General features: G+C 50.0%; 1 protein-coding gene and 1 long non-coding RNA gene across 6 annotated transcripts in view; both read right to left on the minus strand.

Moving 5' to 3' along the window:
* MYO1C (myosin IC) overlaps positions 1–3084 on the minus strand; it is a 32904-nt gene extending 29820 nt beyond the window's left edge. For both annotated transcript variants that reach the window (XM_088138624.1, XM_088138625.1), the window contains exon 1: positions 2928–3084. The gene's annotated coding sequence lies outside the window, so the exon portion shown is untranslated. The remainder of the gene's footprint in view (positions 1–2927) is intronic.
* Positions 3085–12168: 9084 nt separating this feature from the next.
* LOC112541754 (uncharacterized) lies at positions 12169–25828 on the minus strand. 4 transcript variants are annotated; one of them, XR_003085710.2, is made up of 3 exons: positions 25207–25828; positions 23487–23649; positions 12169–13019 (listed from the first exon to the last, which is right to left on the minus strand). It is a non-coding gene; the product is annotated as an uncharacterized LOC112541754 (long non-coding RNA). The 4 variants fall into 4 exon arrangements; XR_015795798.1 differs by lacking the exon at positions 25207–25828 and adding an exon at positions 24979–24993; XR_015795797.1 differs by lacking the exon at positions 25207–25828 and adding an exon at positions 24621–24635.
* Positions 25829–27356: the final 1528 nt, after the last annotated feature.

Genomic DNA, 27356 nt, shown 5'->3' on the forward strand with positions numbered 1-27356 from the left:
GGGAGGGGGAACGGGGGGGGGGGCAAGTTGACAGGCAGCCAGAATTTCCTTCTCGTGGGAGCAGAGCAGCAGGCCCACCTGCCCCCGAGACAAGCCCTTTGGGGGCAGGCTCTGGTCTCTGGCTGCTGAAGAAGAGGGGCTGCCCAGAGCCATCTGCCACCCCACTTCAGGGTACAATCTTCACAAAGGTGTTTTCACGCGCACCAAGGAGGAAGCGCTGGGGATCCCGGCTGAGGCTGAGGGAGAGCCCCTGCGTTCAGAGCAGGAGGCCAGACTGTGGGGACGCCCAATCTTCTGCTGGCCAGGGGATCCAAAGGACCAGCATGGCCTTCCCCAGGCTAGGGCCAATATATTTTCAATGTATTTACTGACTGGTTTTAGCTTTGTCAAACACTGCCCAGAGTCGCCTGTGGTGAGATGGGTAGTTATATAAATTGGTTTAATAAGTAAATAAAGTGTTCAGGAAAGGTGTTAAAGGAGAAGCGCTGCTCCCACCCTCCCTCTCGGTGGCTGTCCTTACTAGAGTCAGAGGGTCTGAAGCCTCTGGGGCCAGCCCTCTGGAATGCCAAGCCCGCCTGTGCACACGCGCCTGTGCACTCGCTCGTGCAACAGCCATGCCCAGCAACTACGGCTCCTCCCCCAGCCCCACCCAGGTGCTCTCGGCAGAGTCAAATTCCATGGAAGGTCCACAGGAGGGGGCAGTCTCCAACTCACCCCACATGCTTAACCCACACATCCAAGGTTGCCTTTCTCCCCAGTCAACCCAGCACCAAGGGCCAGAAGCACCGCCAGAGCCAGAGATTCAACCACAGAGAAACCAAGGCAGCTTGCCAGCTGTACAGAGCGCTGCTGGCCTGGGCCAGGTGCCAGCCCTGAGTTTCCACATCCAGGCCATCAGGGTGGGGAACCAGTCAGAAGATGCCACCTTGCTCATCCTGGGAACAAGCCAAGACCGACTGGTCTTCCTCTCCCCCAGGGGCCTCCCTGGCTCCCTTCTCTCAACCGGAACTACCCCAGGGGTGTTCAGAGAACAGGACAAGGAATTCTGCCCCAGAGGTGGCCTTGGCACTCAGAAGGAAGGCAAGAAACCACCAGCAAGCCCAAGGCAGGTGGCAACCCCAGGCTGAACTTAGCCATCTCCAAAGAAGGTCTGGTTAGTCCTTGGATGGGAGACCACCGGCGACCCCAGGGCTTCAGGCTAGGCGGGGAAGTTAGAAAAGCACCCCAAAGGCTTCTTTCGCATTGCCCCTCAAAACGGCACAGGGGTCTCCCTGTTGCTGCCAGAATCTTTACTACTAGAAGTTGGAGCCCTCCTTAAGTCATTCACTCAGCTGGTGATCACCCTGAATCCGCCAGAAGGCACTGCAGACGTGATTGTATCTACTTAGCCAAGCCAAAGGGCCAACCTCTTTCTAACACTCGGGGTGAAAATCCACAGGGTTTAGAGGACACCGCCCCACACCCCACCGCAGAGTTCAACTGGTGTCCGGCTAATAATCTATTGTCAACTCCCTGGTGTGACCACAGTCCTAATCAAAGTCCCCAATAAATAAACAAGACTTGACCCCTGATGACCCAACCGGGCCACCTCCTCTGCAATATTTCAGAAGCAATTCATCACTGGCTTCTCCCCGGATATTTTTCCAACTCTTCACTCGAGCCTACAGCCCAGGAGTTTCCCTGTGGTCTCCCATCCAAGGATTAACAGGCCCCACCCTGCTTTGCTCCTCAAGACTAGCCAAAGCACGAGGTGCTTCCACCCACTGGCCTCGCTGGCCGTGGGGCTGCCTCCGGAGGCCGTCGGCTGGGAGAATCCTGCGGAGCTTCCCGGTGCCGTTGGCTGGCCCCTGGGAGAGCAGGCTGCTGGACGAGATGGCCAGGGCTCCGGTCCAGCAGGGCACGGCTTCCGTTCTCTCCCGGGCTGCTTCCATGCCCCCCAAGTAGGGGAAATGCCAACCCCAGAGACGACAGGCGGCCAAGCCGACCGGTCCCAAACGGGGGACCCTCCAGGGACGCTTCTGCAAGAAAAAGCCGCAGCCGGGGCTCTGCCAGAGCCTCCTTGGCGCCGCCGCACAACCGCGCCAGGCCCCTCCGAAATCGCCCGCGAACGTCCCACCGCCCGAGACAGCGCGGGGCCGGGGCCGGGGCCGGGGCCGGCGCGCTCGGACGGGGAAAGAAAGGGAGCGGGCCGGGGCTGAGCCGCCCAGCCGCCTCCGGCTCGCTCTCCCGGACGGGGACCGGGCGGGTTGACGGTGCCCGCCGAAGCTGCCAGCCAGGCGCTCCTCCTCCCGCGCTCTGGCGACCGGCAAGGCCCTCGGGGCTGCGGCCTCCCTCTCGGGCCGGTCGGCCTCGCCCCGCGCCTCGCGCAGGCCTGGGCTGGCTCCGCCACCCCGGCCGGGGCCGGCCCTTCTCCGCCAGCGGGGCTCCGAGCAGCGCCGGGCCCGGCCCGGCCGCGAGCAGCAGTCCCTAAGCGGGCGGCGGCGGCGGCGGCACAAGGCAGGGAGGGCGGGCTCCAAGCCCGCTCAGCCGCGGCTCCGGCTCGCCAGAGGCCACGGGAGCGTCCCAGCCGGGCAAGGCGGAACCCGGCGGGAGCGGCCGAGGGAGGGATCGGCTCCGCCTGGGGCCTCGGCAGGGCGGCGGCCCGAGCCCTCCCGCCGCTCGCGGGGCAGCGGGCCAGGCGGGAGCGGGCTCGCCGGACGGCGCGCGGGGGAGGCGGCGGAGAGCCCGGCAGCTGCCCGGCTGCTCCGCAGAGCCACGGAGGGCCGGCGACGCGCCCCGCTCCTGCCCGGACCGGCGCCCTGCGCTGCGCTGCGCTGCGCGGACCCGCCGCCGCCGCCGCCGCACGTGGAGGGGCGGGGCTCGGGGAGAGGCGCTCTGGCTCTGCCCTGCTCCGCCACGGCTGGTTCTCCCCGCCGGGCGCGGCCTACCTGGTCCGGGGAGGCGAGACGTGCGACGCCGAGCTGCACTCTGCCCGCCGCGCCCTTCTCTCTCGCCGGCCAGAGCCGCCCGGCGGGTAGGTGGGCGCGCGGGTGGGCGGGCGGCGACGGCTCGGAGGCCGTCCCAGTCGGGCGGAGCGACGGGCGGAGCGCGCAGGCGCGGCGGCTGGGGCGGATCTCCCCGCGGCCACGGCTCCACCCGGAAGAGGGGTGGGCGCCGCGAGGGGACCCTCGAGGGCGGAGGGCCGCTTCCATCCGCTGGCCCGCGCTGCGCCTGCAAGAGCGCCGGTCTTCGGTTGGCGCGCTCGGCCTCGGCTTGGCCAGAGCCGCTCCCGAGCGTCGGCGAGCCCGATCCGCGGCGTCTCCTCCTTCCACGTGTCTCGTCGAGAAGGAGCCCCTGCCTCGACCCGTGCCGCCCTGCAGCAGCAGCAGCTGCCGGTCAGGGCCCCGACGTGGCTCCCCAGACCATCCGGCGGCTCCGGCCTCGCTGAATCCCGGGGCTCCGGAGCCCCGACGCCCGGCCTCAGGATGCCCATGCGGTGATTGCGTGCCTTTCTAAGCCCCCGCTGCCAACAAGGAATCCCGCCCCCGTTCGCGCTAGGCCCCCGTGCGATTCCCCGAAACCAGAAGGCCTGAGCGTGTGAACTCAGCCGCAGGCCGCTCGCTAACCAGCCCGCCTGAATAAAACACTGTTGCCCCTCGCTAAGCAGCGTTGCCTTCGGAGGCGTCGTGGAAAGCATCTTCCTGTCTTGCGGAGAGCTGCAGGGGATGCTTAGAGGGAAATCCGTGATTCCATAGCAGGACACCCAGAGCTCTTGGAGCGGGCCAGACACGTGCAGCCGGGAAATAAACCTGCCAGCAGCGTCCACAAAGGTCTTGCCACCTTTGCTCGCGAGCCAGGCAACTGGAAGGGTAAGGCTGAGACTGCTTCCACGTAAGCCCAGGGACAAGCAGTCAGAAGTCAGCCTGCGAGAGCAGAGGCCAAAAGTAGAGCAGGTGCACCGAGGCCAGGAAATGCAAAATAATCTCCTTGGGCAGTGCCGGATAAAGATAAAAGTCATTCTCCTCTATGTGTCTGCAAAAATCCAGCAACCTCTAGAGGGCAGGAGTGAGATTGCCTTGCTGTTGCAGCCAGACCTGGGAGCCCCAGTGCCTAAGGGAGCTGGCAGGGGACCAGCAGGGGATTCTTAATGCCCCGGCACCAGGCCTGCTAGCCGGATGAACCTCCTCCTCCTCCTCCGGACAGAGCAGAGGTGAGAAGCTGCCTGGTGCCCAAGAAGGGGAGAGCAGGGGAGCCTGACCTGCCAGTCCAGGATCAGTCCTGGTGGCAGCAAGGGTGCCCAGGAGGGAGAGGCCAGGGGAGGGGGTGAGGCCCCTCTCCATCCACGTCCAGGAGTCCAAGCCCAGTGGCTCCCACAGCCTCGCCCACAACCAGCAGGCAAGGGGAGAAACTGTTGGCCGAGATACACAGAAACCACGCCACGCGCACACGCACCCACCCACACCCACCGGCTGACTTCACAAGATGCTCCACGCCATCATGTGTGCATGCAGCCTCCATTTGTCTTTGCCCCTTTCATTTTCACTCTACCTTTGCATTTGCACAAGGGGCTGAGAAAGCCTCTTTTCCGCGTTCTTAAAAACTCCCCCAATAGGCTTTCATTGCATTGCTTCCATCAAAGAATGTGTGCGCATATTTGCTCTTAGCGTGCTTTTAATTCAGGGAGCCATTCCGTGGTAACTAATGTATAAGATAACAGAACTGTTTGCCCTGATACTTGGCAGCTTTCCTCCAACCTTGTCTCCAATGCCATTTTTTCCCCATCTTGTCGCCCTGTGGAGTACAAGGTCAACTTTCCCCCAGAAACTGCTGGAGTGCTGGCCCAGTTGCTGCTGCCCCCGTTTTCAGCATTCTTAAGATACGGATGTGTCCATCGCTCCAGCATTCTCCTTACCTCCCCAGGGCCTGACTCTGCCAAATAGTCCAGGCAGGCAGGCAGGAGCAGAGCTTATAGGCTCAGCTCTTGGGGCTGATCAGTCACACACATTATTTCTCTGGTGATCTTCAGCTCCTCCCTCCCTCCCTCCCTCCCTCCCTCCCTCCCTCCCTTCCTTCCTTCCTTCCTTCCTTCCTTCCTTCCTTCCTTCCTTCCATACAATACAATACAATACAATACAATACAATACAATACAATACAATACAATACAATACAAAATACTTTAATGACCAAGTATAAAATATATACAAGGAATTTGTCTTCAGTGACGAACAACAAGATCAACAGTGCGTTTGGATAGCAACAGAAAAATAATAAACAATAACACTACACAGTAAATAACTTTTTCAAAGGGAGAAGCCACTGTCTAGCACATATCAAGTCATGTAGTGTTTAACAGAGCAATGGCACAAGGGAAAAAACTATTCCAATATCTAGACGTTTTAACATATGGTGCTCCGTAGCGTCATCCTGAAGGAAGAAGTTGGAACAGTTTATATCCAGGATGGGAAGAGTCTGCAGATATCCTCTCTGCCCTCCTTTTGACCCTCACAGTATGCAGTTCTGCTACAGAAGGCAGGTGGGTTGCAATTATCCTTTCTGCAGACTTAACTATCTGTTGGAGTCTGAATCTGTCCTGTTTGGTTGCAGAATCAAACCAGACAGTTATAGAGGAGCAGATAACAGACTCAGTGATTCCCCTGTAAAACTGTACCAAGAGCTCCTGGGATAATTTAAACTTCCTAAGTTACCGCAGGAAGAACATCTTTTGCTGTGCCTTTTTAATGATGGCTGTAATGTTAAGCGTCCATTTCAGGTCTTGGGAAAGTATAGAACCCAGGAACAGGATTCTTCCTAAAGTCCACAATCATCTCCACGGTTTTAAGTGTATTCAATTCCAAGTTGTTATGACCGCACCACAAAACCAGTTGTTGAACCTCCCGTCTGTATGCTGACTCATTTCCATTTCGAATTAGACCAATGACAGTTGTATCATCCACATATTTCAAGATTTTAACAGAAGAGTCTTTTGAAATGCAGTCATTGGTATAAAGGGAGAAAAGCAGCGGGGAAACCACACGTCCCTGAGGGGCACCTGTACTAATTAACCAGGTACTGGATGTAGTTTTGCCCAACCTCATGTGTTGTTTCCTACCTGTTAGAAGACTGATTATCCACCTACAGGTATGGTCAAGCACAGTAAGCTGGATCAGTTTGTTGTAAAGAATTTCTGGTATAATAGTATTAAATGCTGAGCTGAAGTCCACAAAAAGAACTTGTGCGTAAGACTCTGGAAATTCAAGGTGTTGCAGAATATAGTGCAAGGGCCATATTAACAGCATCATCCACTGACCTGTTTCCATGATAAGCAAACTGCAGTGGGTCTAACGGGATCCGTGATGGCTTTCAAGTGAGCCAGCACTAACCTCTCAAAGGTCTTCATGACCAGATGTCAGCGCAACAGGTCTGCAGTCATTCAGCTCGCTGATGGAGGATTTCTTAGGAACGGGGATGATTGTAGAGCTCTTAAAACAAGAAGGGACATAACCTGTCTCCAGCGATTTATTAAAAATATATGTGAAAACGGGGGCCAGTTGTTCCACACGAGCTTTCAGACGTGAGGTGGTCACACTGTCTGGACCTGGAGCTTTTCCAATCTTTTGCTTTTGAAACAGACCTCGCACTTCTTTTTCTAGGATCACCAGAGGTAAGGTAACAGGTATAAGGCCACCCATCTTACAGTAACCCTAGGCTGCTCACAACAAAACCAGTACAAACAATGGCAAAACAATCCTGTCAGCCATATACAAAGCAGCACCCTCCCCATCACGGCCCCATAACACCCATCCGCGCCACAGCCACCGGTTCCTTCCCATCCTAGCCCAATGCCTGGGGGAAGAGCCAGGTCTTCCTGGCCTCCTGGATTTCGGGGAGAGGGCTGTTCCAAAGGCCAGGGCAGCTGTGGAGAAGAGTCCCACCAGATGATGTTTAAGGGAAGGCACCTGGGGCATGCCCACCCTATCCAGCCTGGCAGGGGGGACGAATACCACAGAGAGGCAGAGCTGCCGATAACCAGGGCCCGTGCCACTCCAGGCTTTCAAGGTGATAACCAGCACCTCGAATTGCACCTGGAAAGAAACAGAGCCAGCGCAGCTCACCCAACAGTGCCGTGGTGTAATATGGGGAAACCCAGAACTGCACGTGCCACCACATTTTGGACCTGTTGCAGCTGCCGTGTGGTCTTCAAGGGCAGCCCCATACGAAGCACATGGCACTAATCCAGTTGGTCATCTTCTCACAAATCAGCCTCTGCTTGCACTAATACCAAAGCAGGCTGGCATTCCTGGGAGCATTGGGAAAGCATTGGAGAGTTTGAAGCTGGTCTCTGTCCAAGCCCTGGGGGGGGGGGGACTTACATTATGGGGATTTTCCATCAGTCCCATGGCCCTTTGGCTGGTAAACATCTGGGGACAGTTGCACGACCCCTAATTTATGTCTTGAGTTATTGCTCTGAATTTGGGGGCTTTATGCTATAGAAAGAGGAGAATGTTGAAGGCAGGAGCCACCTTGACCCCTCACCCGAGTAACATGGCTGTACTGGCCTGAAAAACTGCCCAGGAAGAGGCCCTTCTCTCCTGATCGTTTGTGCAGCTCTGCCCATGTGGGTTTCAACCTTCCTGAACAGGGGAGATCAATCCCGCTGGACAATCAGTTGCCTGGTGGATGGGGTGGGGGTTGTGCGTGCATGTGTACATACCTCTCTCTCGGTGACGCAGTAGCTTAAAAGGCTGTGTGAACAGAAGCCAGGCATCCAGATCATGGGAGATCCCCACGTCGCTGCCTGCTGCCCTGGTTAGACCACACTCAGACCACTGTGTGGAGTTTTAAAAGGGAACCAGAGAAACTGGAGCGGCTGCAGAGGACAGCCCCCACAATGACCAGAGGTCTGGAAACCAACCCTTAACTCCATCAGGTTAAATGCTCAGCCTCCACTGGATCACATCCAACCAAGGGGAGCCCCCCACTTGTCTGGATCACTGGGTCCACTGCCCAGCCGGTCTTTCTGTTGCGAAGTTTGTTCCTAACAAATTCCAACTGGCATCTGCTTCTGGTAATTTCCATCCATTATTCTGCATCCTGCATTTTGGAGCAAGAAAGAGCAGGTCCTGACTTTAGAACCAAATAATGTAAGGGGGAAAAAGTTCCTTGGAGATCCTCCTGTCCAGCTCCCCACTAGTGCAAGAATCAGTGGATCAGGAGGATCTCCAAGGAACCAGCCTCTTTTCAAAAAACACCCTGAGTGAAGGAGCATTACCCCCCCCCCCAAGGCAGCTAGTTCCAGTGCTGAGGAGCTCTCAGGGTTAGGGTATTTTTCCTGAGTCAGACCAAAAATCTGCTTCCTTGAAACTGGAGCCCTCTGTTTCTCGTCCTGTATTCTGGAGCAGCTCTGAATAATTCTCATACGCAACAGCCCTTCGGATACTTGGACAGCCATCCTGTGTCGGACCCATCCCACCAAGCTGGATGGGAACAGATAAACAGGCATGGAAGGATAAGGAAGAGCCAATAGCCCGTCAGGAAGGAATTCCAGCAACTATTACGTATCGAATGTGAGTTCTGTTCACACTGTAACCAGTGTTTAAATCCTTGCACTTCTTTTCCCCTCCTACTCTATGTAAAGCGCTAGAACCTCTTTGGTAGAGAGGGACAACGTCCAAGTATTTCTTGTTTTGGTAACGGCCAGATCTGGTATCAAGCTGCCTGCTTTTCACCAGGTAAGAACCAGCTCTAACATGATGTCTCCTTGCAATCTTCACTTCTCCAAGCTAAGTCATACCTTATGCCTCTAATTATTCCCATAATTGTTTTCCTTCCAGGCCCCTTATCATCTTTGCTGCTCTCCTCTGAATACTCTCCAGTTCAACCATGTCTTTCTTACAATGCAGCACCAAAAACTGGATGCAGTCTTTTAGGGGCAGTCTGACCAACTCAGAGAAGAATCATGGCTTCTTTTGATCTTGACAATGTCTTTCTTTTGATATAGCTGGCCTTGCATTTGCATTTGGCTTGGAATCTACAAGACACCCAAGTCCTTTTCATATGTGTGTTAGTTATATGGTCCTCTTATTTTCTGCTTATTGCTCCAGCTTGTGACGGTCATTCTGATGTCTGATAATGCCCTGAAAGCTATTTGCTGTCCCCCTTTCCTTGTGGCCTCTGCAAATTTTATAATACTATTTTGTGACCCTTTATCCAAGTCATTTATAAATATATGTAATAACACATGTTTACAAATGCAATCTGCAGTGCATCACTCCACACACCCTTGCATCTTGAGGCACAGGCACTGACAGGCACTCACTGGATACTGCTGTCGAACAAGTTCTGATAGTGTGCGTCTGATGGTAGTTTAAGTCCAGCCCTATTTTGCCATCTTGTCTATTAGGATCTCATGGGAAATCTTGTCAAATAGATTGCTGAATCAAGATACACTATGTCCACTGCAGTTCTCTGGTCAGCTAAATTGGTCGTTCTTGGGAGATTGCATTAGTTTGGCATAACTTGTTGCTGATTAACCCCTGCTCGCTCCTGCCAAACAATACATTCTTTTCTAAATGTTCACTAAAGTCTACTTGATAATGTGTTCCATTGTTTTGCCCGGCAACAACAGGGCAGTATTGGTGGTGGAGTCTGGCCACTGCACGAGAGAAAGCAGCAGTTATTTTCTGAAATTTGGAGAGTAGGCTTCTGTTTTAGGGTAATATTATAGTTGACTTTTTTGCAGCCTCATCTTGACTGAATTCCTGCATTGACTAGACCATAGAATCATATAGCAGTTTGATTCATTCATGAATGAGCATTTATGGAAAATAAAATTTAATGAAACACAGATTCATTACTAGGGAGAATGGATGATTAAAATTCTAGTATCTGCAGTTAAAAGGAACACTTTAAAAGCTGCCTGTGCTGCTAAACATTTTCCAGTGACCCTGGACCACACGTGAGTCATGTTGCACAAATCATGATAATTTCTTTTCTGGATATAGAAAGGTAGTGATGAAGTGCTCACCATTTTTTAGGCTTCATGCCACTGAAGGAGAAAACGAACCTTTGCAACTGAAGCTTTTCTATCAAAGTTTGAAATAATACCTGAGTTACGCATCACTTAGGCAAGAGGATGGTAATGGGAGTGGTGTGCAAAGGAGAGCCGAGGGAATCAGGCTAGGCCTCTTTGGTGCCTTTGCAGGGCACGTTCCCTGCATTGGGCGGGGGGGGCGCACTCAGTGGTGCCGCTGGAGGCAAGGGGTTGCCCCGGCGGGGTGTGACCTGCTTTCCTCGGCTCAGCGTGCCCTGCTCGTTCCCTAACCGTGAAGCCACGTCGAGCGATTCCGCAGGGCAGCCCAAGCCGCTGCCTCCGGGGTGTTCCCGAAGCCGCCTCGACAATTCCAGGCCAGCTTGCGGGGCTGCGGCACAGGGCCAGGCCGGTGCCAGCGCGAGCGGCCCTGATTGGCCGTTTCCCACGTCTTGTCCTTCCCCCTCCGGGCGGGGGAGGCCAGCCCGGCTGCCCGGTTGGCTGGCCGGCTGCCCCTTGCGTGGCGGCCTCCCAGCGCCTGCCTCGTCCCGCCCCTCGGTGCCTGCCGGGCCTTTCCTTCCCCGGATCTTCGCACGCACGGCGCGGCGGCGGGCCTCGCGCCTCTTTCTGGGTCCTCTTCTTGGACGCCAGTGCGCCCCCCCCGCCGCGCCGCTGTTGTCTGATTAAAGCGAAGGGAACGCATCGTTCCTTCCTGCCACTGCGGGCCCACCGAAACTTTGTGGCAATGAAGAACTGCCTGTTGTGGTTCCTAGAAGCAAAGCAACTGTGTAGCTTTGTTCCCGTGCGCCTCCGTGGCAGCGTAAAGATGTGTTTCTAGGCAGAGAAAGGGAGCGCTGCAGCCCGGCGGGAAGCCCAGAAGAGCACGCCTCCGCCAGCCTGGGCAGAAACCCCAAGGGTGCCCCCCGGGAGATGGGCAAGCGAAAGAGAGCTGTGCTGGCGGGGGCGAGGGGGAGAAACGCGGTGGCCGAGAGACGTTCTCGGTCTTGAGGGCCGCCGCTGAATCCCCTGGAAGAAGGGAGCAGCTGAGCGAGCAGCCGCCCCGGGCGAGCGGTCAGCAGTCAGCTGCGGGAGGGGAGGGGAGGGAAGGGAAGGGAAGGGAAGGGAAGGGGCGCGCCAGTCCTCCTGGGAGCGGGGCCAAACCGGGCGGAAGCAGAGCTCCCAAACCTGGGGCGCGGCGGGGCAGAGGTGGAAGACGCCTGGGCCTGCACCCCAGCAACGGTGGGCGGCCCGTGCGGGCGACGAGGCCGGCAGAAACCATCGCTCGGGTGCCGGGGCAGAGCGGCGGCGACCCCTCGGCGCTTCGTGGCGGTGCTCTTTGACACGTCCGGTGGTGCGGCCTTCGCTGGGTCATCTGGCGGCTCCTGCAGTTGGCATCTCCACCTGAAGAACGGTGGCTTCGCTCATCTGGGCATAGTATCCTCCTGAATTTAACCTTGCTAGCCAGCAGCCCCGGGAAAAGGACTGAAACGCGCATCCCGCTGTTTAAAAGCCGCAGCCGACTGAAGACATTCTGCAGGAACGCAGACCCGAGGCTGACCCTCGCGGGCTTGCTGAAGGAACAGCCTTTCTGACAGCATTTTGGGTGGCAGCCTGACGATGTGAATGAAGGTCAAGGCACAACCACTCACACCCAAATCAAAGTTCAAAGTGAATTCCCACTTTGCAGTGCTCGATGGTGCTCTTCCCTCTCTTGCCAAAGGTTTCAACAGCGGCAGTTGAAATCTCGCTGGTTTTCTGTATGATATCCACAGCTGACGGAAGAAATCAGATATAAGAAGAGATTTAGATGTAACATTGAAGTTGGCATTGACGCAGTAATATTCAAAAGATATTGGCACTACGGATTTATGTAGTGGGCTTGATTTTTCAAGACAATTTAAGAAACTTTCTATTCCTGAAGTAATGACGTTTGTTTGTGAAGATAAGCTCATCTTTTAATATGTCTATGGATTTGTTAACTGCCCAGTGTCAATTTCTAGTAGGGAATGTGGCTTCTCGAAGTTAAAATCAATAAAAACAGACACGTGTTTAACAATGGGGCAAGAGAGTCTTAGTGGACTAAGTGGACATCACTAGAGCAGGAAATACTGCAAAGCTAGAAGAAATAGGATTTAATTTTCAAAACTTAAAGCAAGGAAAGTGATGGCTTAAGAGCACAGAGAGGCTTTTATTTGGAGCATTTTGTAATTAATTACAAGTTGGTTTATTGAAGAGCTGTCTTAGTTCTTCTTGTATTAGGTATGTTCATAATGGCAGTTAAAGCAAGATAATACAATAGATGATTTCAAATTTGCATTAAGCAGCATTATAATTAACAGTTAACAGTTTTATGTGAAAAGCCGCTTGAAAGCAACTGGCTCAGTAACATTTCAGGTCAGAGCAGGGGAAAACAGAGAGTGCAAAGTGGAGACAAGTCAGAGAGCTGGGTGTGCTCCAGCTGTCCAAATATTTTCCCCAGAGATAAGCATTCCAAAAATACCAGTAGTTTATTTTTGCTTGGAAAAGTGTTGGAGCTTTTTACATTTACTGACGGTGGCAAGGCTGATGAATGTGGCCAGGAATTTCCCCACCACCACAAAATAAATGCAAAGCTCTCAAAGTCTGCGACCTGTCACTGTCACCGACTCTGCTCCTAAGGAAGCCTGTATGGTGCTAGGACGATTGGCAAGAGCTAAAGGTGAGGAGGGGGCGGGGACCCAGGGCGCCCCGCCCAAGCGCTTGGCGCTCCCCTCTCCGGACCGCTGGGCCCTCGGAGGAGCAGCTCCCGACGCCTCAGGCCACGGCCCGACCGCGACAGGCTCCCTCCCTCCCCCTGCGGTACTTCGCCAGCCCCCTCCAGGGTTGACTGCGGCGCGCCATCCGCGGGGTGGCCCAGGGCCGGCCAGGGAGCCTCCTCTGGACTGGCCCGTGTAGCCCGCCACCAGCCCTCGCCTCGCCACTTTTTGTCCTTTTCCTTTTCTGTTACGTTTATTGATTCATTTTCAAGCAGACCTGCATAAAATAATATAAAATAAAAATAAACCATTTACCATACACAAAAACGAAAGAAAGAAAATTTCAAACAAGAAAATACATAAACGGAGTGCACAAACAAGCAAAAACTGTGATTACAACTATATCCCACGTTCACCTGATTTTGCAAACCTTTAAAAAGAAAAACTAAGCTTTTAATATCGACCAAGCCTGTTCAAATTTTTTTTCCCAAAGGGAAAAATAATGTGACATTTTTGAATAACCGAATATGTAATTTTCTCAAAAACTCCTACCTCACACATCTCTGAAATCTAACCCTCTATAGTATTTTCCATGTCCTAAGGATTATTGTTTCTGTTATCGTTAGAGCACAAAAAAACCCTATCTTTGTTCTGAACATGTTAAATGCCACGTAGTCAGTATATAATTCAATACAATATGCATATTTTTAAAAACCAGAGTTTTCTCAATAATTCTGTTAATGTATTGTATAACATTACTCCAAAAAGGATGTAAGGAAGAACATGACCATAACATATGAGTTAAAGTACCCTCAAACTTCTTGCAGTTCCAACACAAATAGTAAATAGTCCATCCTTTATTAAACATTCTAGATGGTGTCCAATAGATCTGAAAAACAACTTTTCGATGGATTAATTTCAGTTTTAAATCACAGGACATTTTTGTGTTGATGGTAAAAAAAAGTATGTTTGTAGTTGCTGAAAAGATATCAAGTAATCATTAAACAATAATTGATCTAGTGTAATTTTATTTATTTATTTATTTGATTTATATGGCCACCTATCTCATATATGTGACTTTGGGTGGTGTACAATTTTAAAATAAATAAAATATATACAATTACTAAAATAAACTTAAAACAAAAAGAAAATAAAATACGTAGCAGCTAAAGAATCATAAAAGGCCTTCAACCTAACCTAACCCTAACCCTGGCCTCTGCCTCCTGGATCCCTTGAGGGGAATGGAAGCGCAGTGTGAGCCCAGAATCATCACAACCTAACCTAACCCTAACCCTAACCCTAACTGCATTCCTTAGTGATGGAATTGCTGGCCCAATTGTGGTCGTAAGTCGAGGACTACCTGTACCGCTGCGGCAGTATGTGAAGGCAGTTGTTCTTACCAGATAATTGCTTTGGTGGTTTCTGTGTAGTATCAAGAGGCCCTCACCTTCTGGGCCGTCTCTGGGAGTGGTGCAAAGCGAGCCCCAGCCACAGCTGTTCCGCTCAGGTGGACTCACCTGGCCTGGCCTCTGCCTTCTGGATCCCTCTCGAGGGGAATGGAAGCGCAGTGTGAGCCCAGGGTCCGTTGTGCCAGGTGCCCAATGCCCACTGCTCTGCTCTCTTGCAACATCACCAGAGATCCTGCCTGAGGGGTCTTTGTTCCCAGGGTTCACTGGATAGCTGCTAAAAATCAGGAGGTGCTGGGGGGGGGAAGCTTTCCTGACCAAGAAATTGTGCATGTTTCTGCCTTTGGATCAAACTGGTGAGTTGGAAAAGGAGGTACTGGACTCCTGATTTTTGTCGTCGCAGACTAACACGCCTCTCCTGCAACAGCTGGCTGCTAAAGATGGGCAGGTTGTGGAATCGTGGGGTTTATTTAGTATTTTAATACTGATTTATTTATTCAATTTATATAGCTGCCCATCTCAAATAAGTGACTGGGCAGCTTGCAAGATTAAAACAATTGAAATATATACAGATATTAAAATAAATTTTAAAAAAAATGCACAGCAACCAGGGAATTGTAAGCAGCCCTCAGTGTGACCAAGACAGAGGCTCCATTCCACCTCCAGGGCCCCAAGCTCGGGCGCAGAACCAGGTCTTCAAAGGCTTACAAAATGCCAGCAGGCCACGGGCCAACCTAATGTCAGGCGGGGTGACGTTCCAAAGGGCGGGCGCCACGGCGGAAAAGGCTCTTCTTCTTTGGGGCCCCACCGGCCAACGCTCCTTGGCTGGCAGAACCCACAACATGCCTCTCCTGCCGGATCGGAGAGGACGGGTAGAAACAACCAGGAAGAGACGGTCCCATAAGTGTCCCAGCCCTAAGCCATGTAGGGTTTAAAAGTGACTGCCAGCACCATGAATTGCTCCCAGAAGCAAAATGGTAGCCAATGCAGCTTGCCATACACATGCACCAAATAGCTGGCACCATTAACTGCCTGCGCAGCCACATTCTGCAGCAGCTGAAGCTTCCGAATGCTCTTCAAGGGCAGCCCCACATAGAGTGCATTGCAGTAGTCTAAGCAGGAGATCACAAGAGCATGAGTGACCACAAGCAGTGCCCTCTGATCTAGGAAAGGGTGCAGCTGGTACACGATGCATTTGTGTAAAGATCCATCTAGCCACAGCTGCTACCTGCTCTTTGAGCAGGAGCCATGCATCCAGGAGGACTCCCAGATTGCACACCAGTTCTGTCTGAGGCAGTGCCATCCCATACAGAACCAAAAATGGAAGGTCCCCAGAACCAGGGGATCCAAAAACTCAAAGCCACTTGGTTTTGCTTGGGTTGAGCTGAAGCCTGTTGTGCCTGATCCAGACCCCCACAGCTTCCAGCCATTGAGATAAGACTTCCCCAGCATCACTCAGATGGCCCGGGATAGAGGTATAAAGCTGCGTATATCAGCATGCTGATGATACCTCACCCCAAACCATCAGATCACCTCACCCAGCAATTTCATACAGATGTTAAATAGGAGGGGAGAAAGAACCCTGCAGCACCCCACAACGTTAGGGCCAGGGGCTGGACCTCTCCCCTCCATCACCACCAACTGGAACTAACCCTGGAAGGAGGAGGAGAACCAGCACAACACCTTGCCACCCCCCCCCCCAAGGATATCATGATCATTGGTATCGAAAGCCACTGAGAAGTCAAGAAGAGCAAACATGGATGCACTACCCCCATCTCACTTATGCCAGAGGTCATCCAAGAGTCCAATTAATGCTGTCTCAGTCACATGCCAAGGCCTGAACCTTGACTGAAAGGGGTCCAGATAATCCGCTTCATCCAGGGTCCTCTGAAGCTGCAGCACGTCCCCTGGAAGCTGGATGAAAATTGTTCAGAACAGCCGGGTCCTTAAGGAGGGGGTGCATCAACACCCCCTCCTTCAATTATAATTATACCCTTTTCCACCTATTATTTCCAGTAAAAAGTTTTACCACTGACTTTTAGAGTTATGTCAGAGAGTTAAGTGCTCATGAGATTCCCTATCAAAACTAAATTTATCACCTAACAGGGCACAAATACTGTACGTCTTAGAACTAGCAAAGTTGGGAACATTATATGGCTGTGAGAGCTGGACCATAAAGAAGGCTGAGCGCCGAAGAATTGATGCCTTTGAACTGTGGTGCTGGAGAAGACTCTTAAGAGTCCCCTGGACTGCTAGGAGGTCAAACCAGTCAATCTTAAAGGAAATCAACCCTGATTGCTCATTGGAAGGACTGATAATGAAGCTCAAGCTCAGATACTTTGGCCACCTAATGCGAAGAGAGGAGTCTTTGGAAAAGACCCTGATGCTGGGAAAGATTGAAGGCAAAAGGAGAAGAGGACGGCAGAGGATGAGATGGTTAGATAGCATCACTGAAGCAATGAGCATGAAACTGAGCAAACTCAGGGAGGCAGTGAAGGACAGGAAGGCCTGGCGCAATATGGTTCATGGGGTCACGAAGAGTCAGACACGACTTAACGACTGAACAACAACAACAACAAATAAACTTTGTTCCTAACAAGTGTCAAATGGGTAAGTACAATAATTTTCCAGTTTAGCCCATAATGGCAGTTTGTCCCCCCCAAAAAAAATCATTCCAATAAAATATTAATACTAAAATGTAAGCCCAGTGATATTTCTGAAAATCCTGAAAATTAAAACTCCCATCTGTCATAGACAAACATAATTTAGAAAGAGAGATTCTGGTTGTTTTTTTAATTGATATTTGCCATCAAGTGTTTTTTGACTCCTAGCAACCACATGGTCTTTTTATCCCTAACCTGATCTTTCAGGTCTCCCAATGGTGCACCCATCGCCACTGTAACTGAGTCCATCCCCCTTGCTGCTGGTCATCCTCTTCTTCTCTTTCCTTCTCTTTCCCAGCATCAGAGCCTTCTCCAGAGAGCTACATCTTCTCCTAGTGTCCAAAGTAGGATAATTTGAGCCTGGCCGTTTGTGCCTCCAGTGAAAACTCTGGGTGGATTTTTCAAGGATCCATCGGTTTGTTTTCTTGGCTGTCCACAATATCCTTAGAAGTCTTCTCCAACACCAAAGGCCAAAGGCATCAATACTCTTCCTGTCCTGCTTCTTCAAAGTCCAAATGTCAGTTCCATAGCGTATCACAGGGAAAACCATGGCTTGCATGATTCTGAACTTTGTAGGTATAGACACATCACAGCATCTAGACATCTTTTTCAAGGCCTTCATGGCTGTTCTACCAAGTGCTCGTCTGTGGCGGGTTCCTTGACTGCTTGTTCCTTTAGCGGTGATGGTTGATCCTAAAAGGCAGAAGCTACCCACCACTTCAATATCTTCATTGTCAATTCTAAGGCTGGTTGTTCTACCTGTTGTTATTAGTTTGGTCATTTTATCTTTAATTTTAGTCCCATTTTTTCACTGTGCTCTTTGACTACAGCTTGCAGATCCTTTGCCTTTTCAGCTATCAAGGTAGTGTCATCAGCATAGCACAGATTATTCATGCTTCTTCCTCCAGTTTTAAAACCGTGCTCATCTTCTTTCAATCCAGCTTCCCTTAATAAATATTCAGCACATAGATTGAATAGATAAATAAGGGAAGAGTATATAGCCTTGTTGCACTCCTTTGCCAACCTGGAGCCAGTCTGTTTTTCCATGTTCTCTCCATATTGTGGCTTTCTGACCTGTATATAAGTTTCTCATGAGGACAATGATAGGTTCTGGGATTCCCATTTTTCTGAGCGCTTTCCACAGCTTGACATGATCAACACAATCAAAGGTTTTTCTATAACTGATGAAGCACATTCTTTGGTTTTCTCAGTTATCCAGCATGCATCAGCAATAATGTCTCATGTTCCTTGGCCTTTTCTAAAGCCAGCTTGAACATCTGGCATTTCTTTTTCCAGGTAGGGCTCTAATCTGGGTTAGATGATCCTAAGCATTATTTTGCTAGCATGTGAAATTAAGGATATTGTACAATAGTTTGCACACTCAGTTAAGTCTCTTTTTTTTGGTATTGGAATGTAGATCGACCTCTTCCAATCAGTTGGCCACTGTGTCCTTCTCCAGGTCTGCTGGCATAACTTACTTAGAACGCTGACTGATTCTTCTTCTGTTGCTTGCCATATTTCAGTGGGTATTCCATCAGTTCCTGTAGCCTTCCAACTTGGTAATGACCGGAGTGCTGATCTAACTTCATCTTCTAGTACTAGAGGTTCTTATAAGTAAGGAATATCTTCTCAGGTATCTTGGATGCTGACGTCTCTACTGTATAACGTTTCGATATACTCCCTCCATCTTCCTTTGATTTTGAATCGGTTACTATCTGTCCATTGGCATCCTTTAGCGTAGCAATTTGAGGTTGCAACCTACCTCTGAGTTCAGAGATCTTTTGAAAGACTTTCCTTGTTTTTCCATGTCTGTTTCCATCTTCAGTGTCTTTACAGACATTGTAATGCTGTTTCTTGTCTCTTCTAACAGTTCTCTGAAATTCTTTGTTAAGTTCCTTTCTGAGTTTTTGTCCTTCTTGGCTTTGGCTTCTCTTCTCTTCTTGGCAATTTCCACGGTTTGTTCTGACATTCAGTTTGATTGCTTTTCTTTCTTCATTTCTGGCAGTCTCTTTTCATGTTCATCCTTATCAACTTCTTTAAGTTCATTCCATAATTCCCCTGGTTCTCTATCAATGAAGTTCAGGACTTCAAAGCAATGCCTGATATTCTCCGTGAAAATGGTGGGTATATGTTCAAGATCATATTGTGAAAACTGACCAGCTTTCTTCTTCTTCTTTAGCTTAACTGGAGCTTGCACATGAGCAGTTCATGATCTATTCCACAGTTACCACTTGTCCATGTCTTTGATGCTATAATTGAGCTCCTTCACCTTCTTCTGGCAATAAAAGAGTCAGTTTGATTTCTAGATACTCCATCTGGTGATGTCCACGTATAAAGGCATCATTTTGGTTGTTTGAAGACAGCTATGAAGAAATCACTGGAGTAGCAGAAATGTATAAGTCGGTCTCCTGCTTCATGTCAGTTTCCTAAGCCATATAATCCAGCTACATTTTCTTCCCTTCATGTTTCCAGCATTGGCATTCCAGTCTCCAGCCACAAGCAACACATCTTGCTTGCATGTTCTGTTGATTTCAAATTGGACTTGCTCATAAAACTCATCAGCCTCCTCTTTGTCTGCATAAACTTGAATGATCGTCATATTAAATCTAGCTGTTTTAGCTTCCTAAATAAATTTTCTCAAAAGCCTGTCAATTTGATCAAAATATTTTTGGAATAAAAACAGGTAACACTCATAAAACATATACTGTATAAATCTAAGAGTTATGTTAATTTTAATTACATTTATTTTACCCCATTAAGTCAAAAGTTAATTGATATCATCTATCAAAATCTAATGTAATTTGTTGCAGCACATTAGGCATATTAATTTGAACAAATTTTGAAATATATTTAGGAATACAAATCCCTAAATATTTAATAAAATAAGTAGAGACCACAAATCCACCTTAGGCACCCCATTCTGGTGACACACCTGACCCTAAAGGAAGTAAATTAGATTTACCCCAATTAATCTTACATCCAGAGTATAAACCATAGGCCTGAATTTTACTCATTAGGTCTGGTAAACAAAACCAACATATCATTGGCCTAAAGAAAAACCTTGTATTCAAAAGGATAAACCTTTAGCCCACATTTCAAAAGATTATCTAATTTGTATCACTAATGGTACTACGACTAAATGAAATTATAAAATTTATAAAATTATAAATGAAAGCAGATATCAGGCATCCTCGCCAAGTACCACATTGGAATTCAACTGGTTCAGAAATCATGTGATTTGTAATAACTCTAGCAATAGGTGAAGAATAATATACAGTCGTGTGAAAAAGAAAATACACCCTCTTTGAGTTCTATGGCTTTAGGTATCAGGACATAATAAAAATCATCTGGTCCTTAGCAGTTCTCAAAAGTAGGTAAATACAACCTCAGATGAACAACAACACATTACATGTTACACCATGTCATCATTTATTTTACAAAAAGCAAGCCAAAATGGAGAAGCCATGGGTGAAAAACTAAGTACACCTTATGATTCAATAGCTTGTAGAACCACCTTTAGCAGCAATATCTTGAAGTAATCGTTTTCTGTATGACTTTATCAGTCTCTCACATCATTGTGGAGAAATTTTGGCCTGCTCTTCTTTACAATGTTGCTTCAGTTCATTGAGGTTTGCGGGCATTTGTTTATGCACAGCTCTCTTGAGGTCCCGCCACAGCACTTCAATCGGGTTGAGGTCTGGACTTTGACTGGGCCATTGCAACACCCTGATTCTTTTCTTTTTCAGCCATTCTGTTGTACATTTGCTGGTGTGCTTGGGATCATTGTCCTGTTGCATGACCCAGTGCGGGCCAAACTTTAGCTGCCAGACAGATGGCCTCACATTTGACTCTAGAATACTTTGGTATACAGAGGAGTTCGTGGTCAACTCAATGACTGCAAGGTGCCCAGGTCCTGTGGCTGCAAAAGAAGCCCAAATCATCACCCCTCCACCACCATGCTTGACAGTTTGTATGAGATGTTTGTGCTGATATGCTGTTTGGTTTTCACCAAACGTGACACTGTGCATTATGGCCAAACATCTCCACTTTGGTCTCGTCTGTCCAAAGGACAGTGTTCCAGAAACCTTGTGATTTGTTCAGATGCAACTTTGCAAGCCTAAGCCGTGCTGCCATGTTCTTTTTAGAGAGAAGAGGCTTTCTCCTGGCAACAACTTGAACATTTCATGTGCTAACTAAGGCCTGTAGAGTCTGAGGTGTAACTTTTGGATTTTTTGCAATTTCTCTGAGCATTGCACGGTCTGACCTTGGGATGAATGTGCTGGGACATCCACTCCTGGGAAAATTGGCAACTGTCTTTAATGTTTTCCACTTGTGAATAATCTTCCTCACTGTAGAATGATGGACTTTAAATTGTTTGGAAATGGCCTTATAACCCTTCCCAGATTGATGGGCAGCAACAACTGCTTCTCTAAGATAATTGCTGATGTCTCTTTGGCATTGTGTTAACACACACCTCAGTGCTCGAGACCAGCAAACTCCTAAAACTTCGGCTGTTATAGAGGTAGCCACACATGCTGATGCTCAATTGATCAAGGGCATTTGATTAGCAGCACCTGGCTGCTACTTAGCCTCTTCATACCTATGGAAGGAGTAAGGGTGTACTTAGTTTTTCACCCATGGCTTCTCCATTTTGGCTTTCTTTTTGTAAAACAAATGATGACATGGTGTAATATGTCATATGTTGTTGTTCATCTGAGGTTGTATTTACCTACTTTTGAGAACTGCTAAGGACCAGATGATTTTTATTATGTCCTGATACGTAAAACCATAGAACTCAAAGAGGGTGTATTTTCTTTTTCACACGACTGTATTGATATTCACCTAAGTAAGTACATAGGGAATCCATATCTAATCAGGACTTGTTTCAGAAAATAATATGAACTGTATCAAAGGCCTTTTCAGCATCTAATGATATTCAGACTCTGGAGCCTAAATTCTTTTGTGTTATTGTTAACAAATCAACAAGTAAGCATATAGTATCTAAAGGCTGTGCAAACTGTAAAAGGCCAGATTGAGATGGGTGAACAATATCTGACAAAATTGACTGTAATCTTTTAGCCAGAATAGCAGTTAAGATTTTAATGTGCACATTAATTAACGATATAGGTCTATAACTGGCACATTGCCTGGTTTTAAAATCACTGTTATATAAGCTTTATAAAATGAATTCAGTGATTTCCCCATTTTAAATGCTGTCTTATTAAAAAAATCAGTGTTATATTAGCTTATAAAAAGGGACCCAGGACCCTAGTTTCACCTTGAAAGCAGGGTGGTCTAAAAATTAAGTAAATAAATAAATGTCATTATCTGGTAATCACAAAAAGCAATTTTGAAAAAGCTGACTTGAGGTTGAAGTCCTGCACGTGCCATCAGTTAAAGATCAACTTCAATATGATCTGCTAAATTGCACGTAGAAGTGAAGCCTCCTTTATATCTAAATGCTCTAGGCCAAGCGTTCTTAACCTTTCTGTGCCATGGACCCCTTCTCAGAAAAATGTATTCAAATGCATAACATGAAATACATATAGATTGCATTACAAAGGAAAGGAATTATATTCGAGCACAGTTAATCTATGTGCTTCTTTTTTTATTGATTATGTGCCATTTTTGACTCATAGTGACTCCATGATGATCTAAATGATTTAAGAATCCATTAAATCCATAGCAAGCAATACTGTTTCTAGTTTTAAATAGTGAGGTATACTGAAGTTAATAAACAATTTAGAAGTCTGGAGGACATAAATTACTGTGTTGCCTGCATACATTATTAAATGAAAAGCTAAATTTCAGTTAGAGGTTAGGGAAAATAAAGTTGTAATATTTTTCCCATGGAAATTCATGGACCCCCTGAAATCCATGGACCCCAGCTTAAGAAGCCCTGATCTAGGCAGGCAAGGAAGCAAATGAGGACGCACTTTAGCTGAGAGTACAAACTTTGTCCATTATTTCAGTTCTCTGAAATCCAAATCTCCCGATTTCTGGATGGATTCTGCCAGTGCCATATCCCAGCTCAGCGCTACAGCTGGAATTTCTTGCAAAGGAGGCCAAGCTAGTCTCCATCCCCGATGGCCTTACCGTGGGCAGTAAGAAGGGCTGTCCTTCATCTCTTCCCCCGAGATCCAGGCGGCTCCCACCTGACGGCACTCTGGAGGGTCCAAGACCCAGCTCTTCACCCAGGCCTGGCCTGGGTGGCTGGACCCCCTTGGGGAGGGAGGGGGCCTGTACAGGTTTTCTGTGACATTGACATCTCGCTCTCTATTTTTGCCTTTTCTTTATTGATCTTGCTTTTTCTTATTCATATTGTATTTAATTTTGCCTGTTATGTTGTGAGCTGCCCAGAATTGTCCTGGAGCCGGGCGGCACCTAAATCAAATGAATTATTGTGGTTATTACCTCTTATTACATGTGTGTGTGAGTCTCGCTAACTCTCTCATCTCTATCTATATGATTTTGAGAGGTTACGCAAATCCCAAACGAGCATCAACACTCCTATTTCCCTGCCCGACTGTGCGGATTTTCATTGCGAATCTTTTCCACCCTCCTGTGACTCTCTCCCTTGGCTTCCTGACCCTTCGCCCACCCTGGAAATTCACTCCCGCCAGGCTGCAAAGTCTCCGCCAAGCGGGTGTGTCCGCATCCTGCGTCCCAGCAAACCTGTGGGGGCCTTTGGCATGTGCCTCCTGGAAGGACGCATCTCATCTGGTCCTTGTTCGAGGACAATCAGGTCAGGATAAGGGAGACAATGCTCTTCAACCATCAGCCGGAGCCTTTCTGCTTCTTCTCTCGCAAAGGAAAACGCAACTTAGGTGGCAGGAAACTATAATGACAGAAACAATGGCTCTTATCAGTACCTATTTTTAGGGCCCAGAAAACAGGCAGAATATCTTGGAAACTTTTCCTGTTTACCCTCCGCTGTGCTATGTAAATGCAGAGCTGCGCTGGGCTGCTTATTCTGAAGACTGCCACAGTATCAGAATTCTCTAACAGGAAGGGCCCGGCCAGGCCTCTGCCTCAAAGAAGCCCGTTTGCTGCAGCGAGAATCTGCAAGGTCAATTTGCACATCTGCAGAGTCCATCTGGCTGCTGCCAGGGGAACTTCAGCTGGCCACCGTCTCCCAAAGTGGGGCATCTCTTTCCACTCAGGGCACCTAAACCTAACCATGAAGAGATGCCCCACTTTGGGAGAAGGTGGCCTTGGAAGGGCCAGAGAGTGAAAGGCTTGGGCTGCCGAGGTCGCCGGGAGGGAAGGAAGGAAGGCTTGCCTACCTGTGGCAGAAGGAACCCCTTCTTTCACCCCCACTGTGAGCAACTCTAGTCCCCTGATCCTAATTCTTGTGTGTCCCACCAAGCCCCCCTTGCCATGGTGTTTGAACCCACCTGCCAGACTCCAGCCAGAGAGTGCAACAGCTGAACTGCAGATGGACCACGTGGGGCAGGGAAAAAACACTCAACAGCAGAAAACCTCCATAGCTCGGGGTTGAACTGTTGGGTTCTTGGTGTCCTCTGAGCTTGGTTGTTTCCTGGCAGATGTTTCATTACCAGGCTAGGCAAGGATGAGGTTACCTAGTTTGTTAACAAAACATCTGCAGGAAAACAAGAGAACACCAAGAACCCAACGAAAAACACTAAAGCTATTGAGTCCCATAGAGCCCCACATGGCCTAGAGAATGTGAGCAGGGGAGTTTGTTCTCTCACTCCCAAAATACTGGGATAAGGGCCATCCAGTGATGCCAACCGGAAGATTCAAAACAGATGAAAGGAAGCTCTTCTTCACACAGCATTTCATTACCCTGTAAAATCACGATGTTTGAAGGGGCTGAGGGGTCCAACCTCCTGCTAAAGCATTTTGGACATGCTCTGCTTGCAGACATCTAGCGAGCTTGCTGATCCTGAGCAAGCGTGGTGGGTGGGTGATCCTGGGTGACATGGATCCTGGGTGACAGGAGCTCTGCTACTTGTGGGCTAGATCCCTACCCACCTGGCTTATATGAACTTGATCCACAAGTTCATACTCAAGAAACCGACCTTGGATCCAGCTATGTTGAGCAACTATCACCTGCTGTCCGACCTTGAAGACTGGCAAGAAGCAGGTTATCTGAACCCTTTCCATCAGGGTCCAGGCTTGGTTGCTTTCATCAGTGACTTACAGTGGGACTTTCATAACCCAGCTTGTACTGTTGGAGCACCTGGTGGCCTAGTATCCTTCTGGACTGTTGGCGAGGATTGAGGATTGGACGCACCATTTTCAGTGGCCCCCATCCTTCCTGAGCGGTTGGTGCCTGCGGTGCGGGAGTGGAGGAAAGGCTGGGCCCCCGGATGGTCCTCTGCGGGGCACCCAGGGCTCGATCCTCTTCCCCGTTACATTTCCCACTTACGTGAAGCTGCTGGGAAGTTTGGGGTCTCAGTGTGCTGCTGGAAGCTGCACGGCCTGCTCCCCTTTGGGGCAAGATGGGGACGGAGAAGGCTCGCGGCTGCTCTGAGCTTGGCTGCAGGCAGGGCACCGCCTGACCAGGCTGACTGGGATTCTCTGGGGCTCCTCGGGAGCCAAGATGTTGATTTCTTCTGTCAAGAAATAGCAGGGATACCGGCAGTCCGCAGAGGGAAAACAAGCGACGGTGGTCTTCCGTCTCTAATGTCTGCAAACGGAGCACAATCTCAGATCATCGGAATGGAAAGCAGGCTAAAACGGGATCAAAAACCTAGCTGCTTTTGGGTGTTTCCCGGGTATCAGGAGGCTCGGAGGTCCGCGTCGGGTTTACGACCGGAGCCCGGGGGTCACCTTCCTGCGGGCCTCGTGGAGGGAAAGCGACCAGCTGGGCCGGGGCAAGGGCCGGGCTACCTTCCTCCGCCTCCTCCGCCCGGCCGCAGCGCGCCGCCCTCCATCGCCTTGGCCCGGGGCGGCCGGCTGGCTGAACGGCGCCTCTCCGCGGCGGGCTGGGGACCTGCCGCTCTCGGCCCTGGGCGCAGCCGGCGGCGCGGGAGGCCGCTGAGGGCAGGCTCGCGCTTGCGCTGGGCCGAGGCCCCGAGAGGCGAGAGCGGGCAAGGACCGCCCGGGCTCGGCTCCGCGCCGGGGCCGCCCGCCTCGTCACCAGCGGAAAGCCCTAGAAGGGGCGGGTGGGCTCCCGGGAAGCCGCCGCCGCCCCAGAGGACGGCCGCGGATGGAGAGGGGGTAGCCGGAGACACCTGCCGCCTGCGGCCGGTCGACTGGCCCCGGGCCAAGCGTCGCAGAAGGTGCTTGGCCCGCCCGTCCTTTATGTGAAGGTGGGCCCAACGAAAGGCAAAAAAGGCAAATATCTGAAGAAGGTGTGAAAAGGGCGTGGCGCAGAAGGTGTCAGGAGAAAGGCTGGACTAGAGGAAAGATCAACTGGGATGAAAAGTTCTGGGAGAAACGTTAACGACCTCAGGGTGGGGGTGATCTCGCCAGGTAGACCAGGCAGGACACGCGGCCGGATGTGCTCGTTCTGCTCTACTGCACAGCTGCGGTAAAAAGAGTCTCGCAAGTCGGAGAATACAGTTCTCCCGCCGTCCCCCTTAGAGCCCGAGAACTGAGGGAGGGTCTCACCGGACCTTCCTGCCCCTCCCTACGCAGGTGCGGGCTATGCCCTCTCTTATCTGGCCCTCCCCTAGGCAGCTTCTCTTCGCCCCAAGGTCTCCCAAGGCCTTTCCCACCTGCCATCACACAGGCACAGCCTTGGCAGCACCGTTTCCTCCTTCAGTCCCCATCTCCCCCCTCCATAAATTCAACTTCTTCCTAAAAGCCCAGATTCTTGCTTTGAAATCCACTCCTTTGTTTTACCCACCCACAGTGTCCAACTGGAATACCTAAATATACACCAAGTAGTAGCAGGCAAGTATTAGAAGTCCCAGTAAGAATTGTGTGCCCCATATCCTGAAATTAAGTAGTTTGTGAAGGTAACCAAGTCCAGTGCCAAGAGCTGGTGATGTTTGCTCTCTGATAGTAATCAGATCAAATGCTTTTAATTACAGTTAATGGCCAGCAAAAGTATGATTGGCATGTTCCGTTCCACATTTCCACTCTGGTTCACAACAAAACGAAACAAAAGCCGCATGTTTCCCCGGCAGGACGAGAGCTTTCCCACTTGGGCAGCAGGGAGCAGCTCTGAAACTTTACTGATTGGCAAAACCACTTGAGCCAAAGAGGATCTTCCGTGGCACGAAGAACCAGACAGCTGAAATGTTGTGTCAGGCTTGTTAATTCTGCACCAGGCCAGAGAAAAGAGCTCCAAGCGTGAAAGTCAGAGTTACCCGTTCTCAGACTAGGTGTCCTTTTAATGGCACGGTTTGAGAAGTTTCCCAGGTGGAGGACGTGGCTGGGTGTAAGCTCCTGGCTTAGGGCCTCTGTGGGACACATCACTCTTTCCATCCCGGGAAGGGCTTTTTGTTCCTGCACCAGTGTGGATATCCACACGTGCTCCTTGCGGCGATGGCTGTAGCTCTACCAGTCACTGCAGTAAGGGAACGTGCGAAGAGGACAGGGAAACATTCCGACTGCGCCCGGGCTGGG

This window comes from Python bivittatus, unplaced genomic scaffold, assembly GCF_059951505.1.
Source record: "Python bivittatus isolate LINGU-HERP-01145 unplaced genomic scaffold, Pbiv_v1 ctg000240_np1212, whole genome shotgun sequence".
Lineage (NCBI taxonomy): Eukaryota > Metazoa > Chordata > Lepidosauria > Squamata > Pythonidae > Python > Python bivittatus.